We start from the raw sequence: 20,153 nt of genomic DNA on the forward strand, positions 1-20,153 counted from the left end.
AGAGGTTATCTCTGGATGATGGGTCACCAAAGCAAGATATTTTAGGATTTATTCATGAAAATACATTTCTGCTCTTCTTTCTACGCCCATTCAAGGTTCTGTTGAAAATGATAGGAAGCTGTGCTGCAAATGTGCTTGCCAGAATTCAGATGCACATAAACGGAGCAGTAAAGGGCTCAGCTACAGATGTATCTTTGTGAACAACCCAGTTAACAACAGACACAGATTGAGGAATTAGTAAAAGCGAGTTTTTTTATTTTACTGCTCATTCGAACTACAGGTAACAAAACTCTTCTAAAACCCGCATAGCACTTTCTTAAAGTCACCCCAGGCTTCCATTACAATAGTTTTGTTGTTGCTGTTGTTCCAGCAATGCCTTTTTAGGAAACAAGTGCTGTCTGTTATTACTGCTTAACTCATTCCCAAAGCTCCAGCTCTCATTTATGCAGCGAAAGTAAAATTGAATTATTTCTCATTTCTCTCCCTTAAAGGCCCAAAGTCAGATACAACTAAAACTATCTGTAAGTGCTAGCTATACTGAAAAAAAAAAAAGTGATGAAAAATCAAAACACAAAGCAACTTCAATTACATCCACTGAGACCAATTTTGGCCTCCGACAAGCAGGTGTATTTATTGGTCATGTAAAGGTTGCCATGTTTAGAATGCAGCCCCATGATTCCTCATACACACCATCTCAGAGGCTATCCGTGAGCAAAATGGATAAAAGCATCTCTGAGAAATCTAGTTGGCAAATGCCTATGGGGATTGGAGGCTGTAAAACTCAATACCCACCGAGAATCCAGAACACCAGCTGGGGTGATCTCCCAACTTACTTTCTTAATAAGGATAGTGTAAACTGTGACTGGCTTCTCATCAAGGCTATTAGGAGTCCCCTGGCCAATTCGCCAATGTCTCATATCCTTGCTGTGCCCATGGACTCAGACTTCAAACACCAGCTGTCACTTTAAACCCTGACATGAAATGTCTCACCAGACACCAACCCAGAGACTCACAGAAATTCACACATGTCTGGAGTACTTGAGGGACTTCCAGTTTCCCTTGCTGGCCCCCTGTCTCTGGTGCAAGCCTGGGTTTGAGATTCTTTCTAACTTTCAGTACCCCAGCTGGACCTGGGTTTTCTTTTCAGACTGACCCATGGTTTCTGGAACCTACACTTCCTTTTGTAATTATGAGAATATATTTATGTTGTAAACAGTGGCAAACAGCTTTAGTCAACAAGAGAGTACCTTCCTAAAGGCGGGTGGATCACGAGGTCAGGAGATCGAGACCATCCTGGCTAACACAGTGAAATCCCATCTCTACTAAAAAAAAATACAAAAAATAAGCCGGGCGTGGTGGCCGGCGCCTGTAATCCTAGCTCCTCGGGAGGCTGAGGCAGGAGAATGGTGTGAACCCAGGAGGCGGAGGTTGCAGTAAGCCGAGATCGTGCCACTGCACTCCAGCCCAGGCGACAGAGTGAGACTCCGTCTCAAAAATAAAAAATAAAAAAAAATTAAAAAATGGGGGTCCACTTTACTGAACATCAATTTTACCTCAATAAAGCTGGTTTTTAAAAAAGCACTAGTAAAATATACTGGAAAAGACCTAGATAAATGAAGGGATATACTATGGGGGGAATAAGAATTCTACCAATAGAAACAGCAACAACAAAAATAACATGATTGTAGCTATAAATGTTTTTTTGTTTGTTTTGAGACAGGGTCTCATTCTGTTGCACAGGCTGGAGTGCAGTGGCACCATCTCAGCTCACTGCAACTTCTGCCTCCCGGGTTCAAGCGATTCTTGTGCCTCAGTTTCCCAAGTGGTCTCGAACTCTTGGGCTCAAGTGATCCACCAACCTTGGCCTCCCAAAGTGCTGGGATTAGAGGTGTGAGCAACCGTGCGATGAGGTAAAAATAACAGAATAATGGAATTCAGTGGTTAAAAGGTACTCTTTGGTAAAATGTAAGAATCCCCATAAACTCCCAACTATCCAACAGATAAATGAATCTTCTCTACAACTTGTTGGAAGAATCAATATAAATCACTATGCGCAGCAGTACATTTTTCTCTAAGGACCTGGCCTTTGAGTAATTGGGGAAACATGTTCTCCTAAAAGGCCAAAAGCATTGAGTGGAGGGAGAGCTGCCCCTAGAGTAATGTGTAACAATCACGAAGGGGGCTTTTTCAAGCTATAACCCTCCCTCACATTTCTGAAACATGCCCCTGGAGTGGAGTTAGGCATGAGTGTCTCTAAGAAAATAGTCTGAAGTAAAATGCTTTTTGGTCAACTTGCTCCAAGGAGAATGACTCACTTCCTTCAAGTGTGTTGTGAGTTCCCTTGAGTCTGACTCTGTCAGATTAGTATGAGAAGATGAGGGTGCCAGAAATATAAACCACGACAGCAGCATAGAGAAGACTAAGACTGTGCAGCCATGTGGAGTCAGAAAACCTGAGACGTAGGCTGGCATCAGCTGAGTGTTCTTGGGCTAATCTCATACACCTCTGAGCTTCAGTGTCTCCATCTGTAACATGGGTATGTGATCCACCTCCAGGGCAGTAGTGTGGTTTGCAGCAGACAGCACCTTTGAAGGCATTCTAACAACTGTAAAATGCAAGACAAGTGGTAGTTATGGCTATAACTGGGTAGAACCACTCCTTGATATTGATGGTAGACAGCAGCAACCCAGTCATCTTCTCCCACGGCAAATCATTGAGACTTAAGGATCAGGGTTTATGAAAATAAAACTATAATTCTCAAAAGACTTCTCCCTGGCAGGTGAGCATACAAATCATGAGCTCAGATAGCCCCAACTTGATCTTATGATCGCCAACCATAACCTACAGCTGAAACTAATTAGGACAACTGACCAAAAGAGGAGCTCATCAGGAAATGAAGATGAGTCAGCCCAACCCTGGACCCATGGCAGAAAGCAGCCAACATAGGGTAAAGCAGCATTTTTTTTCTATTAGACGATAAACTCATAAAGATACACACACAGACACACACACACACACATATATACACACACATATATATATACACACACACATATATATATATATACACACACATAAGATCTAGAAAGTTAGGTTTGTTTTAAAGGGAAGATTGTCATAATAATATGCAAGTAATACAGAAATGAGAAAGGAAATAAAAACAATGTTAGTGTCAGGCACTTTATGCAATTCATTTTTATTCTTAATCTTTTAAATTGGAAACAGAGTATTATTGTCTCCACCCTTTTACAGATGAAAAAATTAAGATGTTAAACAATTTGGCGAAGTGAAGGCCAGAAAGAATATTGAAACATAGGGCTGTCTCTCAAGCATACACTATCCTAGCAACAGCACCATTGACATCAACACCGTTACCATCCTCATCATGTAAGCCACAGTCTAATAAGTACTAGAGTACAAATAGCACACTAAAGGCGTAAAAATAGGGCAGATTAAGTCTTTCCGGATTTAAAAAAGTAGTAATAGAGGTGACAGTATTTAAGCAAAGCCTAACAGAGAACACACAATCGACTGGTTAGCCAGCTAAATATTCAGCAAGATAAGGAATATTTTTTGGTTAAGGACTTGAGGAATCATTCAAAAGCTTGAGAATCAGTGAGTCTGAGACAAGTGTTTAGGGACTGCTGGTAAAGGTGTGTCAGGGCACCCTTCACAGAGTCAGTTCTGCAGCCCAGTAAGCACTCTCCAAAGCAAAAGGTATCAGCTGTCATCTCAGCCAGAGCTCAGCTGACAGAGCCCAAACATCTGTCAAGAAGGGACCTGTGAGGTAGGTGTCAGCCCTGACAAGCCTTGGTGTCTGCCTCCAGGAAAGCAATACAGGCCTCCTTAGACTCCACCAGAAGACTCACAGACAGACTGGGCTACAGAAGGCCAAGAGCCCCTGCCTCTCATCCCTCCAGTTCAAAGCACATGAAGTTGTCAGTGTAAGTGCGGCAGGGTCTCTGTGGCCAGAAACGGTCCTTTGTAGAAAATGAATCATGTCGCTTGCAGGGATTTTATGTCTAATGGCCAGGCTGTTGTTTAATGAGAGCCATGCTGTAATAAATATGCATTAGTTCCATTAAATTAGGTCCAGAGGTAGAGAAATCCCTGTAGATGTGGCTGTCAATTTTGTTCATGCCACAGAGCAGTCCTGCCTTACATTGATTGTGAAAGCAACTAAATGTGTGAACTGTGTCTCCTCATTTTTGTAGTTCTCCTTCACCATCCGGCATATTATTTTCTTCTTTAAATGTTTCTACAAACATCAATGCAATGTACATTCTGTTGTTATTGCAGTCAAATCTCAATTGTTCACTGTGGTAGTGATTGTGTATCATGTAATGTACTAAAATCATCAAATTACCCCAAACTAATTTTGAGAATTTGCAGTGTCTTTGGGAGAAAAAGTGTTTAAACTGAGTGCTTGAAATCCACCTCTTTCTTCCCTTTATTTATTTCATAAATTTGCCACAAAGTAGACTATTTAGAGTTGGAGGGGATGGAGGCAATATTCTGTAAAGGAGAAGCCTGCAAACCTGACTGTGTGATCTTGGGCATGCTAATTAAACTCTCAGAGTGTAGTTCCTTCCATCTGTCAAGGGTGAATAATATACTTATGCTTTATACTAAGGATTTCTATATGAATAAAGTAAGATAATGTTTCTGAGAATGTACTTATTAAAGAGTAAAGAATCAAAGCGATGAAAAACCTTATACTTAATGAAGAATACACACCAAATTGTAATAATAATATGGTACAGCAAAAGGAGAGCATATATTAAAAGGCAATAAGAAACAATAAGGATTACTGTGAAACAGGGTTGGTAAACCATATGTGTTTATCTCTTTTTCTGCAATTAACTATAATTAAATAACGAACTTAACATCATAATATTCCAAGAAGACCAAAAGGAGAATCAGAAAAGACAGTAGTAGACAAGGGATTGGTGTTTCAACAAAAATTTTGGAAGCTGGAAAGCAAATGGATGATTAGAATTGGAGTTAACAGAATGATGATAGCTGTAAGTAAAGTTTCTGCAGCAGGAGATACCACTGAGAAAGGGCAGTTGACCTTTAGAACTGAGAACGGTATAGGACTGGGAGGATCCAGGCCATGTGGAAAGTTTGCGTGAGGCATGCATCTGGACACAGTGGATTACCTGCAAATCTGAAAACTAAAAACTAAGGCCATCACCCACTCCACACCTCAGGTAAAGAGAAGATTCCTCTCTACAAGAACAAAATGGTCTCACGGAAAATATCTCCAGACTGTAACACTTAGTAATAATTCCCCAATAAACATTTTATCATATCCAAATCATGTTAGAATGAAGCCACAAAGTTTACAGGTCATGTGCCTACACACAGAGCTTTTAGTAAATTTCTTTGTTCCTCCTTCTTAAAATTAAAATGGACAGCCAAAGAGCACCAACATTTGAAAAAAGTTTTCAACATAAAAAAACCCAGAGACCAAAACAAAAAGAAAAGTGGAAACCTAAAAGAAACGGGGGAAATTATTGAGCATAAATTAGATAAGTAAAAACAAATTTAAAACAAAAACTATGACATCCCACAAGAGATTAGAGAAGATATTACAATAATAAAAGGCTATTTTGAAAAATAATAATATTTAAAACCTCATAGATATTAACATTTTATATCAAGAACCTTCTCAAAAAAATAGAAAGATTTTAACGTAAAACATTTTAACGGCTTTCCCAAAAAGCAGAACTACAGCAACCAACAGAGAGAGGGAGAGAAAAAGAGAGTGCATGTGAGAGAGAGAGAGATTAAAAAGAAAGACATACTTTAATAAATGAAGAAGTTTCAACTAATAGAATTCCAGAAGAAGAGTGCAAAATAATCAGAAGGCAGAAAGTTATTGAATATAATGCAATAAAGATTTTCAGTATTGAAGGACAGAAGTCACCAGAAGGAAAGGATTAACTAAGCTTCCAAGATAAAAACAAAAAACAAAAACATCTTTCCTAAACACACACACACACACACACACACACACAGGTACATCCCCCAGTGGACCTCATAGTGATATTTCAGAATAGTGAGGATAAAGAGAAGATCCTAAAATACTTTAAAGAAAAAAAGTTAGGTCACATGTAAGGGAGCAGGATTCAGAATAGGATAGAATTTTTAGTAACAGCAAAGAAAACTAAAAAAAGTATGAAGCATCATTTTTAAAATTCCGATTTCAATTTAGAATTCTTAATTGGCCAAAGTACTCAACAATGTAAGAGTTAAGAGCAGAGAATTCAAAATCAATGAAAATAACAAAAAAAAAATCTTTTTTTCATATTCCTTTTTAAAATCATGTTTTATTATGATAGGAATATTTAACATGAGCTCTACCTTTTTGACAAGTTTTTAAGTTATAAAATCCATTATTGTTAACTATAGGCACAATACTGTACAGCATATTTCTACAGCTTACTCATCTTGCTTAGCTGCAACTTTGTGCCTGCGAGTTAGCAATTCCGCTGGCCCCTATCTCCACCCCCTGGCAACCACCATTCCACTCTTTGATTCTATGAAACTATTTTAGATACTTCATGTAAGTGGAATTATGCAGTTTTTGTCTTTCTGTAAGTGGCTCATTTCACTTAGCGTAATGTCCTCAAAGTTCATGTATGTTGTCTCTTATTTCAGAATTTCCTTTTCTGAAGGCAGATTAGTATTCCATTGTATGTCTACACAACATTTTCTTTACCCATTCTTCTGTCTATAGACACTTAGGTTATTTCTACATATTGGCTATTGTGAATAGTTCTGCAATAAACACTAGAGTGCTAATATTCTTTGAGATCTTGATTTTAATTCTTTTAGATAAATACACAGAAGATTGCTGGATCATATGGCAGTTCTATTTTTTTGAGAGTATTCATATTGTTTTCCAAAGCAAATGCACCATTTTTCATTCCCACCAATAATGTGAAAGGGTTCTGATTTCTGCACAATCTAGCCAACATTTGTCATCTTTTTTATGATCTCCATCCTAACAGGTATAAGGTCATATTTAATTGTGGTACTGATTTGCATTTTCCTGATGATTGCTGACAGGGAACATTTTTTTCATGTATCTATTGGCCATTTACATGTCTTCTTTAGAGAAGTACTATTCAAGTCCTTAGCTCATTTTATAAAATACACTAAAATTAAACTATCTAAAAAGAAAATTTGGAAGACAATCCTATCTACGGCATCACCAAAAAGAAATGTTTCGGAATAAAATTACCTAAGGTGAAAGACTTGCTGAAAACTACAAAACACTGATGACAAATTAAACAATACACAAAGAAATGAAAAAAATATTTCATAGACTGAAAGACTTAGTGTTTTTAAAATCTTCATGCCACTTAAAGTGATCTATAGATTCAGTGAATTTCCTGTCAAAATCCCAATAGCATTTTTTACAGAGATAGAAAAAACAATTTTCCAATTCATATTGATCAGAAAAGATTCCAAAGACAAAGCATTCTGAGAACGAAAAACAAAGCTGGAGGAATCACAGTTCCTGATTCAAATTATATTGCAAACCTACAGTAATCAAAACAATAGAGGACTAGTATAAAGGCAACCATATATTCCAATGGAACAGAATAGAAAGCCCAGAAATAAATCCATGCATATACAGTCTACTGATCTTTGACAAGAGTGCTAACTAAGATTTGGAGAATGGATAATCTGTTAAACAAATGGTCCTGGGAAAACAAGATATCCACATGCAAATGAATGAAATTGGTCCCATATCTTACATCATACACAAAAGTCAACTCAAAATGGATTAAAAACTTAAACGTAAGACCTGAAACTGTAAAACTCCTAGAAGAAAACACAGGAAGAAAACCTCAAGATCTTGGGCTTGATAATGATTCCATGAATATGACAGCAAAAGCACAGGCAATAAAAGAATAAATCAACAAATGGTATTACATCAGACTAAAAAGGTTCTGTACACCAGAGGAAACAATCTTAATAGAGTGAAAAAAACAACCTATGGAACAGGAGTAAGTAATTTCAAACCATATATCTGATAAGAAGTTCATTATTAAAATACATAACAAACTCCTCCAACTCAACATCCTTGCTTTTCATATCCTTTCTAAAGGAATTACGAGAGAGATGGTATTTTCGATATTTCACTACCAAAATTAGTAAGTAAGCATAGAAAGAGAAAGAGATGGATGCAGAAAGGATAGGACCCAACACCGAATTGTGGTGAAGCGGTCTTCAGATGACAGTTACAGGGCAGGCCTGACTGAAACCGGTTTCTCTTGAAACAAAAAGAGAAAGTATGACCTCTGGGGAGAGTGATGTGGTATACAGAGCATATAAAGACTTCCCGCTTTTGACAGATCTATTAGGACATTTGAAAAGAAACTTGTGGGAATTAATAGTTAAATAAGTCAATGAAGTAATAAACAAATATTAGTCCAACATTTAAAAAATAGGGAAAAGAAAAGAATCACTTAATTAATGGCAAAAGACTTCATTTGCACAGACATAATAATGTAAAAATTATAATGGAGAGAATGAGGAGAGAGTAATTGGGATGAGGATGTGTATTGGCAAAATAAATTTATATATGTGATAACAGAAAGTATATAAAGTTTAAACTTAATAAATTAAAAAACCCAATACAATCACATTTTTAGAAATATGAAGATATATATCAGGAAAAAATCAAAATCATTAAAAATGTGTTTTTCTGTGGAGCAGGATTGAAAAATGGGGAGAATTTTTTCACTTTCAGGCCTTTACTGCCATTTGACTTTAACAACAGTTTACTTGTATGTTTGATAAGGAAAAGTAACTGAATAGTTTCAATCAGAATTAGGCTCAATTTCTGGGTGATTCAGTAGTTGTGACTTTGGACAATTTTTATAATTCTCTATGTTCTAGTCTATTTATCTATAAAACGAAGAATATAATACCAACTACCTCATCTAGTTATTATGAAATTGTCATGAACATAAGTAAAAAACACAGGGAGATACCTGGTATTCAGTAAATACTCAAGCAACAAAATGTTATTATTATTTTACCACCTCTTCCTTATTGAAAAATACACAGCTGTTCTCCTTAGAAGCTTAGCATGTACTGGACCTCCTTAATGCAATTTTTTTAAAAAGTGAAAAATTAAGAGACTAAAAGAAAACATTAAGAGCCCTACTATTTTCTACAGGTTATAAATTCTCTCCTAGAGGAAAGTAATGTTTCAAAGGTCGGTGCCGTAGTGCATATTCTTTCAACAAATTCCACAATGCAAAAGTCACATTAACCTTAGTTATGTAAAAGTTACATGTTACCTTAGTTATTTCTTATAAAAATACACAAAAATAATTATAAATAGTGAAGAGACCAGCTTTTTTAGAGTCTCTAGGACACAGTGGTATATGGCCTCGTGTAACTGTTTCCCGGGACATTGGAGCTTCTTCATTTAGGAGGGAATGAAATGAAAGATTCCAAAGAAGTGTCTCAGCTGTTATAATGAGAAAGGTTAAGAGAATGTTTATGCTGCCCATACTCTAGTCTCTTATACATTTAAGTTTAAGCAGTGTCAGCCTCCTAACATTTCCTGGCAAAGACCCACTCCAACCCCTGAAGGAGGCCCAGGGAAAAGTTCCTCACTGTCATAGGATGCCTGATCAGAATGCTATTTTACACTGAATGACAGCATGAGAAGAGCAGGAAGTCCCTGGAGAAAGCTGCTATGTTTGTCTCTCCTGCTAGCACAATAACTCTTCTTTGCAGCTGGCACAACACATCATTTGTGAATCTCTTCTCTTCGAATTCACTGATGTTTTCCCTCGTACAGGAGACAAAGGTCTAAAGTTAATAGCCTTATATCACCTCCAATCCCTAAACATCGGCAAGGGAGAGCTAATGCTCCACAGCAAATCTTATCCTTTGTCTGCTGCTGCTGCTTCCATATGCCATATTTAGGGCCTCTCTTTAATGTGCCCTAATGTTTGTAAAAATCCCTACTGCTGCTGTCACTGTACCAGACTAGAGAGAGCTTCTTCTGAAACTTGCAAGACAGCTGAAACTAACTTTTCCTTGAAGCTTTGGAAAGTTCTAGAAGCTTACTTTGGAATCCACATACATTGTCCCCTGTATTTCCTGACTTCTCCTGTGAAGTCTGTAGCACCACCATCCCCCAGGGAAGGAAGATACTTGGGTTATTTTTAGCCTTGTTCAAAGCTAGAGATTTCAGAAGCCTCAAAGAGAGATTCAAGTTGCCAGAAGCAGCTAGTCTATTTTGCAGGATTATTCAGAATAATATTCAAAGAAGTGGCCTAAAGTGAAGGTCATTTTCAAAACAGCAATGAAGGAAGCTACCCCTCCACACAAATTGAAGTATTTATTGCCTGACATTTGTCTAGTCGTGGGTACATAAATATGCAACATGTGTAAGTCATGTTATAGAGATTTTACTATGCATACTTCAATCATTGACTAATATCTGTCCAGTATTGAGTACCTACTGTGTACCAGGCTTTTTGCTCTAATCCACATAACAACCCAGTAAGGTTGTTACATTATAGAATAAGTTGATTTGCCTAAGGCCATAAGGCTTGTATATGACAGCACAAATTCAAATTCAGGAAAGCCTGCATTTAGCATGTCTTTTTATTCTGATGCTTTGACATCTGGGAGACTTGCTGACCCTGGAGGGACTGTCCCTTCCTGGACAGTCAATTCCCAGAGATAGTAAAAGACTGCCCTACAAGTGTACCTTTCTCATGCCAACCAACCAATGCAGAACCTATATCCCAACCACCTCCTTTATCAGGTTCTCTCAGTGCTACTATTCGCCTGCCTAGTCACCCCAGGGCCAGGTACCAGTTAACTAGAAACAGTCTCTTAACCCCTAAGCCTGCTGAAATTATTCAAACCAGCTAATCCTAAAACTACCTGCACTGGCTTTCCCATTTTGTTCTGTGGAAATTACAATAAATCATTTTGCCCACCTTTTCCCCTTTCTCCCTCTGCCTCTTGACTCTGCAGCTTCCCAATGCGGCACCTGCATGGAAGGGCATGTCACCTCTTCTTGGAAACTCTAAGTCACAAACTATCTTTCAAATAGCAATTGTCTAATCTGTTGGCCTGCTGGCCTCACTGTACCTGAATAATATTCAATCCAAATTTCAAAACAAAGCCTGACTCCAAAGTGAAGCACTTCTTCATGTCACTGGCTTGCTAGAGATTTATTACATGCTAAATACTCTACTCACCAATGCTTAACTAGAGCAAGAAAGTGAGGTAACTAATGTGTGAAATGTAGAAATGGGCTCACTCTGAGGTTTGTGCAAGTGCTGGCCCTGCACTTAACCTTGGTGCTTTGCTTGTCTCTTTCTAGTCTCAGCTCTGCTGCCTGTGTCCTGGGGCAGCAGAAACAAAATAAACAGATTCTGCCCTCAATTTTACGGAAGAGACAGGCACGGCAATGAACAATGATCAAATGGTGCACTGACTACTGTGATAAACGTTTGAGTGCTGCGGGAACCATGAGGAAAGATTCTCAAATCCATGAGTGAGTGGGAGGCAGGATTGAATGAAAGTGGAGAAGGTGGGTTCTTAGCAAAGAAGTTCCTTGAATGGAAACTCCGGGCACTGTCAGGAGAGAAGGTGCAGATGTGCTACCATACATGTAAATAAAATAGCCTCTATGAGCAATGGAACTTTTGTTTCCAGAGTTCACAAGAAAACTTACCGAACTGCATCCTATGTCTGGTTGTGGTCTTTCAAACATTTAAAAGGTCACTTGTTTAACAAAGCTATATTTTATTCTGATTTGGGAGAATATCGAAAGTGTCCTTGGTTTGATGATAAATTATATGATTTTCTCATCTATTATCAACTTTAATAATACCAAAGAACAGAATAAAAAGAAATTTCTATTAGAAGTTCTAGAAGTCTTTGGATGTTATTTACTCAAACCTTTTCATGGCAAATGTGAATACTAAGGCACTGAGAGATTACGTAGTTTATATACCATCATTATCATTAAATGAAAGGTTCAGAATTGAAAGAAAGTTTCTTGACTCCAAAATGTCCTGTATTTGAAAACCTCCTTATAAAACCTCCTGAACTACATTTGTTCTTTCAAGTCCATCCATAGCATATCACAACTTCCCTGATGCTAAAGATAAATATGAAGTGCTCATGTCTGGTAACCAATAACTAATATAAAATCACGACTAACCTCAGAGGCAGATTCAATAATTTAAAAAATTATCCATGTCTTCTATATTATTAAAATAAGAAAATATCCATGTATACAAATATTTGCTCTCTCTCTCTATGCCCATCTCCTCCCCCACCCTCTCTCATCTGCTTCCTTCCTATCTCAATTTTTAACATAGTACCTCCCTCGTTAGTATTTCTCTTTAAAAAGCAGAGTTGTGTCATGGGTCCATTACTTAAGGTTTGAATTGTTCTGTTGAAGCCCTAGCCAACTAGAAGCCTTTCTCATTTGATATTGAAGATGTACATTACATCTTTAAACACATCAGCAATTACAGAAAAAAAAAATCAGTATTGTATTTCATCTGGCTTCAAATCAGAAGACACTTGAAGAGGTCGCATGTAAGAAATTAGACTGTCAGATGGCTTTCTGGCTGGGTGGAACCAACCTCTAAATGACCAAAACACTAAAGTCAGAATGCCAGAAGTTAAGCAAGCAACACAGAATGCAGGAGACTGTAATAAACAGATACAGAGTTAATAGAAAACATAAGATTCAGAGCTCATATGAAATCTGAAGCAGGCTGACCCCATGATCCCCCCATTGTTAGGGGCATTCTCATTAGCAATACCATGCACCTGTCAAGCATGCCTGAGTTCTGGCCCTGTACTATTTCTCAGCAAACAAAAGGAACCTATACATTGGCCAACAGATGTAACTGAAATGGAAGAAAAACATATATGCTGGATTTGAGGTGAAATATACTCTAGAGAAGGCACAAAAGTGATTACACACATAAATTATCTTTTGTAGAGCACAATGCATGCTACATCTCCTTTGGATGGTGTGATGTAAGATCACACACACACTAAGAGGGGCTGGAGGAAAACCAATTAAGAGGGATGTATTAGCCTAATCAGAGCATTATATAATAAATCAAGGGAACATCATCTGGATCCACTCTGAGGCAGGCCAGGAGCATACTCATATTCATGCTAAGTACATATTATGAACCTTCCCATTCATATATTGAAGCCCTAAACACCAACATAAATTATATATGAAGATGGGGCCATTGGGAGGTAATTAGGATTATCTTAGGTTGGCAAGGTGGAGCTCTCATAATGGGATTTGTAGGGTCTTACAAGAAGGAGAAGACAGAGACAGAGACAGAGAGAAAGAGAGAAGGAAGGAAACAGGGAGAGAGTGCTCTTTTTCCCTCAGCATGCATACACCAAGGAAAGGTCATGTGAGAACATACTGAGAAGGTGGCCATCTACAGGCCAGGAAGAGAGCCCTCACCAGAAGTCTAGTCTGCCAGTATACTGCATCTGGAGGCTTATACTTTCCAGCCTCCATGTTTGCGAGAAAATAATTTTATTATTTAAGCCACCCAGTCCATGGTATTTTGTTATGGCAGCCTGGGCAGACTAAGACTGTAGGCACAAATTTTTGCATGTTCAGTTTTGAGATCACTAGGACACCTGCAGTAATTATTGACATTGTTCAGGAGCAATGGGCCTGGAATAAGAGCAAGGGGATTTCTAGAAAAAAGACCCACACTTGATAAAAAGAATCTACAGAAATCGAAGATGGAGAGGAGGCCTTGACATCCTACTCCCCATCAGAAACAGAGGGTTAGTTTACAATTTTCTTGGAAATTTTTGACAAAAGAAAATCGGGTGTTGAAGACCTATAAAAATGTCCAATAGGTGAATGTACTACACACTTGTTTGGCATGACTGTATGCCCGTAGTCAACTTAGGGAGGAAGAATGAATTACTAAGGATGAACATTTTTGTCTGCAAGCCAATCGAGCATAGAGTGACAATGGACTGAGACTTACTCTAGAATTCATTTCTAGTAGGGATTGTGCTTCCTTTGCCCAGGTAGGGCCTGGATGAAGAGAACTCCACATTGTAGACTACAGATATACAATGGCTTTGTAGGAGGTTTAATGTATGGATTATATTTAAGAAAATGAAAGGACTCAGGATGAAATTTTAGAGAATGAGACTTGAAAATGGAGATTCTCAAGGTAAGTACAAGCAACGTGTAAAAATAAATTTAGCATTATATCTATGAGAAGGTCAGCTTCTTGTTGTCCAGGGGGTAATGTTATGCTATACCCATTGTATTCCACTTACTCCTTCTCAGAGGTAAAATCAGACAGTGAGCTTCTGCAAAGCAGGGATGGACATACCAAGTCTGATGGTGCTTGGCAAGCCTTTTCTACACGCTCACTGGATAATCGGGTCCCACTCTTCACTTTGGTCTTGCCTGCCCATGAACCTTGTGCCTGGGTGGCCATGCCTTGTGAGGATTCATAGACTCACCAGACTCTGAGGCTGTCCATTCAGTGTCTGTATCTCCACTCTACAGCAGCTCATCTGCCCATCCTCAACCCTTATCTACAACCCAATATCTATTATTTTCAACACCTACCTCAAATATAGACCTTAACTGCTTAGGCATCTCTGCCTTGTTTCCCCTAATTCTGATAAATGAGCTCCTTCTTGGCTCTACTCCATTCACTCTCAGCCTGTGTAACAAATAGCCAGCCTGGACAGTGTACGTGAACACTCTGCCTGGGATATTCCATCAGGCAGCACCAGCTCTGCATTTATGTTCCTTGTTCTTTGACTGTACTGTATTACGAGCTGTGTTTGAATTTGTATAATTCCAGCCTACTTTTTCTTGCTTTGATTGAATTTAATAATTATTTGGAAGATCCAACTTAACGCAACAAGAGTCTCAGATTGCCAGGCAAAATTATTGGCTTTATGTATTAGACAAATACAAATGATTCTGTGGGTAAATATTTTGTATATCTGGCTAAGTGCAAGAGGAAAGCAGTGATAGACTTAATTTTTCCTTAAGTGTTGTTTCCAACCATCTTTCCATTAAAAAAGAAAAAAAATGTACCTGGTAAGTTTATTTTCTGCCTTAAATTCAAACCCATGAAGCTTGGAAAAATGGCTTTTATTTATTTAAAAAAAAAAAAAAAAAAGCATAGGCATGGAACAAAACAATAAAATGCAGAAAAGCATTAACTCCCTGCATGTCTATTTCTCCTTAACTCGCTGCCTCACTCCACACAGAACCAGCCTTAACCTTTGCTACTCACAGCTGTTTCTGTGGCTATTTATGCTACCTTGTTCTTTAGTTTGCCCATTTTAAGACATTTACTATTAACTTTCTGCTCAATTTAATTTAACCTTCTTATACCATCCCCATCTTGTCTTTCTTGCCTTTCTCCCTAATTTTTATGGCTCTATAATCATGTTGGCTTCCACTTCAGCTGTTTTTATAAAATTAAATACTGCGCCAAAGCTTTTCTTATCAATTTGTGCAATGTAACTGGAATATCCATATTACAAGATAATAGTTCACCATATCCCCCCGACCAGCTTCAGGTAGCTCCCATTTTGCTTTGTCATTGCCAAGACAGCAGACACTTCTCTCCTACCTTAATTATGTGTTCAGTGCTTAACTGGCTGATTTTCTCCAGTATTTGAGAATCAATAAGGATCCATGCACTGAGTCAAAATGTGACACTGGGCACATCGCAAGACCATTCTAGACCCACACTGTCCAATATGGGAGACTCTATTCAGATGTGGCTGTTTGAATTTAAATTAAAGTTTAAAATTGCTAGCCTTAGTCACACTAACCAGATTTAAAGTGTATAGCAATAACATTCAGGGAGTGGATAACCTATCAGACAGTGCAGACAGTATATAGAAAACTTTCGTCATCGCAGTAATTTATATTTCTGCATTGCTAGACTGTGGGTTCTTAGTAGGTGAGAGGAGGAAGTCAAACTAGGTGATTTCCAAACTGCCTCTTGACTCTAAACTGCTAAGGTTTTGTAACAGAATGCACCTTTTTCCAAAGCTGCTAAGCATACCCTCCCCAAAGCTAAGCTTAGTTAAAAGTACAGAAAAAAGAAAAAGTGGCAGAAAGAAAAGAAAATGTATTTACAGAGAAAGAAGATCCATGCCAGAAGGAAAAAGAAATATCCCATCAGAGGTGTGCTTAAGAATAATGGTCTGTGGGAGTATATCAAGTGTTACAGTGCAGCTCTTCACCGGCTGCCTCCTTAACAGTGTTACTTGTCTTCATGCAGCTCGTTCAAGGTTAGTCTAGCACATGCCACATGATCCCTTATTTTCTCTTTTCAAGGGCTTTTCTCCCCACTTAACCATGTTTGCTTTATTCTATGCTCAGATTTCTATGTTGTAAAACAAATGAGAACTACTTAGACCTGAGCAGACAGACTAAGGGCTTTAAAAGTTAGAATTCACAATGATCTGCTTCTTGTTAGTTTCATGACATTAATCATTTTAGTAACAGCAGAAATATAAGCGCAGAACTAATGTGTGCAAATAAAGGCCACACATAGGAACAAATTAAGAAAAATTTTGTGTACAATGGATTTATTTCCATACCAGATACCTGGAAATGCTTTGCTAGGTAACTATACAGTGTCTCAATCAGAGGAGCAATGTCTCTCAGAGAAAAAGATCTCAAATCCTTTGTGTCAAGAAGCCAATTTCATCCCTGTATACTGATTTTTTTTTTTTTTCTTTTTGAGACAGGGTCTCACTCCATCACCCAGGCTAGAGTACAGTGTCACAATCACAGCTCAGTCTCCCAGGTGTAAACAATCTTCCTTCCTCAGCTTCCCAAGTAACTGGGACTATAGGTGTGCACCACCAAAGCTGGCTAACTTTTTATACGTTGTAGAGACAAAGTCTGACTATGTTGCCCAGGCTGGTCTCAAACTCCTGAGCTCAGTGATCTTCCCACCTGTGCCTCCCAAAGTGCTAGGATTACAGGCATGAACCACCATGCCTGGACTGCACTGATTTTTGAGTTGGGCAGTACCGCCTCTGAAGATCTCGACTTTCACATTTTTGGGAAGGCAGATAGGGTAGGAGAGGAAGGAAGAGGTGGAAAAGAGGAGTTAGAATGATATCATGGAAGGATCTAAAATATAAAAGAAAGGATTACTGAAGCAAATTAGTAAACTCTAGATTCCCATTATTATAAAAACAGACAAAGTATCATCCATGGCACAACAATAGTATGGCAATTGCAAGCATGTTTAGGCAGATCACTAAAAGGATTAACATTTATGATTCTGTGATCTTATTTGCCATTGTATCCCCCTAGCACAGTGCCTAGGACATGTTAGGTGGTCATTAAATGTGAACTGTAATTAGTCCCATGACATTTACAGAGCTTAAGGGAAGCATCAAGGTGTGTTAGCTGTCAGAGTGTTTCTTAACCTAAGCATTGCATCCAACTGTGATTTCACGTTAGGGATGTGGACAGGTCTCAGCTTCCGTAAGCTTTTTGAGTATCTTTTTCAGTAAAATGGAGATCATATTATGTGTCAGTACACGCAGTTTGGTTTTTGGTTTGGGATTTTTTTAAGCAATGCAACCAACAAATATCTAAGATGCTACACTAAGAAATCATTAAAACAACATGAAGGTATTTGTGAAATATTGCATCTCTAAAACATCAGCTTTGATAAGTAGGAGACAGTTAAAGGCAATGAGGTAATTCAATTGAAGGAGAAAAGTCAGCACTGATAGACCAAACGATTTTCAGCAGCCTCAGTTATGTCACAGATTTTTTTTTACATCATCCTGCACTTGTCCTCACTCATAGCCATTTTCCACCTGCTTTGCCAGGCTCTATGCCTTTCGTTTTGACCCCTTACATCATCAGAGTCCCTTGGTCCTCTGAGTCCTGATTGGTTCACTAATTTGCATCTACAACAGGAGTTTCTGACAGAGACAGGTCAATGCACTTGTCTCCTCGCTGTATCCATGTCTCAGTGTCTCAGTTCTAGTAAAAAAACATGCACCTCTACAATGACATTTATGTGTAGTGGTCTCAGTTTTTCAGCTCCTGCACTTCCCAGGCTTCATTCCCTCTGCTTGTTCCTTCAGGCCTATGGGTGGTAACGATTTTCCACTTTTGCCAGTCCCTCAGAGTTTCAGCATTATTTGTGGTCCCCTACCCCATCTCTATAAAGAGTCACTTAATTAAATTCCTTTACAAATTCAAGATTTCTGTTTCATTTAAAGATCCTATCAGATATATGCAGTTCTCAGATCACAAATAGGCCCACAGCTCACTTTTCAGTTTTGTCTCAGTACTAGGAATGAATGGTGCCAAATATTCTCTATCAGAAGTGAAGATGAATGGAGAGGAAGTTACATGTATGCAGATGTGTTTCTATCCAGTGAGTGTTTAATAGGGCTGGAGGTCAGGGCAGTTTGACTCAGCACCAAAACAAGTGAAATGGATATGAAGACTATTAATCTAGTTGTAACCTTGTATCCTGGGCTTAGTGAATACATTTTGGCTTGATTTATGAGTGAGATCCTAATCTTGATCCCCTGTATAAGCCCACCCCTTTACCACATATTTCTATGAACTGGCATATATCCCACTCCTATTTCCCATTACAAAGTTCTATCCACCCAATATTTGAGTAACATAGATACCCCTACTCAACTTTCCTAAGGTTCTGAATGGGCATTTCCATGGCTTTGTGAGTCACACTCTACTGTCTGTCACTGGCCTTCTTCCAACACATTTGAAGTCAACCTCAAACTGAAAAGTACATAGGAGCCTATTCACACACCTAAACTTAAAAACAAACAAACAAAGAACAAAAAAAAAAAAGCCTCCTTCAAATCCATCTAGGTCACAAGATGCCCCAGCTAGATGCCAAAAGATGCAACCAGCTACTTATTCTTTCAGACTTAATCTTTTGTACATCACCTAAGACAGCTGTCACTAATGGATTCCAGGAGAGTTTTCACTAACGTTTAAGACACAGAAAACTTATACAATGACTGTCTCCCAAAAGCAAGGAGGAAATCTGGTCTGAGACTGAAGATAAAGGCAATCTTATATCTAAATAAAGCCTTCTTCCTCAAGTTGCAAATTCAGGCATTCAAACAAAAAAAAAAAAATGGGAACACACAACAGCCCTCCGAAAGCAGCTGTCACCTAACATTTGCTGACCAAAACTGAATTCTTCCTTCTGTTGAAATACTTCAGTTTAAAGGTACATTAAATGAACATTTGTATTCAGAACTTTCCAGAGAGTTTAAAACATTTTAATACTGTGTAGAATTTAATGAGTCTTTAGATATTAATAATGTCATTTGCTGCTCTTTATTGTTCTGTGCATGAAGTGTTTCCTGGGAAATGGACCTTAAAAGTAGGAACAATAAGAATTTGGGTTCTCAAATGAAACAAACAACATCTGTGCCTACTGGAAAATAATTGCTTGTATAGTCTTAATTGTCATATGGTAGCATGTGAGGGCCTAAAATGAAGCTAAAACAGAGAATATAGAATTTTGTAATTGAGTTTCCCAACGTCAGGAGGAGGTCCCCTTGCATATCAAAAAAAGAGAACATCTCTGAAATGGGAACACAAGAGAAATAGGAAAGGCAGAGTGAAAGGAAGGATGAAGCTTGTTGAAGCCCTGAACAGGCTACATTTCCATTTTCTTGTCTGTGACTTTCACACACTTTTCTTCATTGAATTCTCACAAGGACTCCATGTGGTAGGAATAATGCAGTTTAACAAAAGAGGAAATTAAGGTTCAGATTATAAATAGATTGCCTAACTTGACACCATTAGTGTCAGACATAGAATTTCAAATGTGTCACATTGTCTCTGGTAGATTGCATGATTAACCACGATTCTTTATCTGCATTGTACCTACACCTTTTGCCACTTAAATTTGGGGCGCTTTCTCACTGTGGGGAGCAAGATATATATCTTTTGGGTGCTATTGCATCACTTTGCTTTTCAAATAGAATTTAGTGGAAATAGTGTTTCAATAGTCCTTGTGTCAGAACTGTCTTCTATCACCATGCATGACATGCATGGTCTGGGAACTAGA

This window comes from Mandrillus leucophaeus, unplaced genomic scaffold (assembly GCF_000951045.1).
Source record: "Mandrillus leucophaeus isolate KB7577 unplaced genomic scaffold, Mleu.le_1.0 Scaffold717, whole genome shotgun sequence".
NCBI lineage: Eukaryota > Metazoa > Chordata > Mammalia > Primates > Cercopithecidae > Mandrillus > Mandrillus leucophaeus.